Source organism: Octodon degus, unplaced genomic scaffold (genome assembly GCF_000260255.1).
Source record: "Octodon degus isolate 3935 unplaced genomic scaffold, OctDeg1.0 scaffold00099, whole genome shotgun sequence".
In the NCBI taxonomy this organism is placed as follows: Eukaryota; Metazoa; Chordata; class Mammalia; order Rodentia; family Octodontidae; genus Octodon; species Octodon degus.
In genome coordinates this window covers 2,075,028-2,077,448 of record NW_004524675.1, presented here as the reverse complement: position 1 = coordinate 2,077,448, position 2,421 = coordinate 2,075,028, and positions in this window count along the sequence as shown.

Here is a 2,421-nt window from a genome sequence, read left to right as displayed (position 1 = left end):
TCTTGGGCTTATTGCATTGGTGAGGATTTCCAGTGTAATGTTAAATAGAATTAGGTAACTAATATCCTTCACTTGTTTCTGACCACTGATTAAATTTTTCCTTGTTCCAGAAGGACCAAGATGTATACTAGATATTGTGAAATGAGAAAAAATTGCTAAAAGGAAAGAGCAACTAGGATTGGGGAAGGGGGAAAGGAGGGAAGGGAAAAGGAGGAAAAAAAAAGAATAAAATGGAAACAAAGCTTTGTAAATAAGGAGGGGAAGACAGGTTGAAGGGAGGAGGGGGGATTGGGAAAAAAGAACAATCAAGATATATCATGACCAGGGACAAATTTCCTATGATGTATATGACTATTATGTATATCTAAAAGGTACCATTAAACTTAATTTTAAAAAATGAATGTTCAACTAATTTTATATTCCTGAGAAATATCCAACTGGAAATAATTTAATGTAGTTTTACTCTTGGTGTATTAAATTAATATTTTCATAATTTTAGAAGAATAAGCTTATGAGACATTAACTTGTAATCTTTCTATTACAGTCTTCATGATATTTTGGTATGAGTCTTACACTTGCCTCGCAAACTGGTTGAGAAGTATGCTCTTACTTCTTTCTGAAGATATTTTTAAATAGTGAAATTGTAATCATAATTGATTTTATGAGTTAAACAACTTCAAGTTTTAGGGTCATTGTGTAAGTGCCTGCCTATCAACGCAAACTCCCAAGTTTGATCTATGCATCCCCCTCCCGCAAAAAAACCCCTGGAAATTTTAGTTCTAATACTACATAGTTTATCCTCTTGTTCTCCTTCATATCAGATTTGTACCTTTTTGTGGAACTGTTTCTGTGAATAGAAATACTTTGAATTATGCCACTTCATATTAACTTGTTTTGTAAATACTGTGTCTGCATTTCATCCACCTTTATTATTGATTGATCTCAAGTTTGGCTTTCAAATAGTCATGCAACCTCAGTAGTTCTTTTCACTTTAGAATCTAAGAGAGTTTCTGACACACTTTCTTTCTTCCCACTCTTACATGTAATGTGGTGTCCAAACTATCTTGTGAATGAGATATCTGGGGCTTGCAGTTTGATTCTTGAAGGAATGAATCCAATTGTGGCTTTCACTCTGAGGATGAGTGGGGAGTCCACTGATTTAACTAATAACACAGAGTTTAAACTGTGCCAGGAGTTTAAAGCACTAGCCAGAGATGAAAGTGGTGCCCACGATGGTAACCCTGTAAGTAAACCATTCCTTAGAAGCAGGTTGTCACGGACCATATTGGTTCCCCAGCCAGGCTTTTCAGATATTCCCTAAATTCTGTGTTCCACCTTAGTACTTTTCTAATTATTTTTTGTGACAATTATTTATAATTATTTTCTGCGGTCTTAAATAGGCTAATATCCTTACCATTTTCTGGAAAATGAAGCCCTTTATTACAGCTTCATTATGTAAAATTAATTTAATTGGAAGTGTTCAACTGAAATCATGCCATAATTAATTACGTTTTTAGTAATCATGATTGGTCTAAAAAAATTGAGCCATATGACAATCTAAGGAGTCAGTGGGATGTAAAGAAACTCATTGTCTTAATGCTAATTGTAGTGCTATAATTTGGTAGAATTATTCTAGAAAGCTATTTGAAAAATATAAGAAAATCAAACACATGTATGGCATGTGATCCTGTAATTTTAGGTATACATAGTACATACTCAATAGAAATGCAGATAAAAACTAATGCATAAGAAAGGTACACCAACAATGTTTAGAAAAACAGCAAACAAAAATAAGATGTTAATCGAAAGCGTAGTGAAATAAATGCAATGACATATAGCAGAGCAAGCAAGCAAAGCAAATATTTACGTTCATGATAATGGTAAATCTTACAAGTACAGTGTGCTATTTGGCTGGAGGCCAAATTCTGCATATTACTTGATTCTGTTCATATAAAATTCAAAAACCTGAAAAACTAAAGCTGTGATAAGAGAAACCAGAGAAGTTGTTACTTTCTGTTTTTGGGATAGGTAGTGAGCATTTGGGAAGCATTCTTGTAAGGTTGGGCTTGATGGTTTAAAATAGGCGAGCTATACAATTTTTTGTTTCTTTAAGTGGAAAAACACACGAGAAGTACACATATATACTTTGGATAAATAGAATCAATTTTATACCTGTGTGCCATCCAGTTTGAAATCGTACAAATTCATTAGATACTTTCTTCCATTTTCAATAAAACTCCATAAAGTCAGTGGTGGAGTTCCTTTAGTAGGATGCTTACTGCACTTCCAAGAAAACTGATCCCCAGCCTTCCCCACTTATATATGGTATTGCCTGAAAGAAGAATCATTCATATTGAAATTATTAGCTAAAGGAGATTTTCTATGTAATATCTCATTATTTAAAAATCAGTAAATGAATGT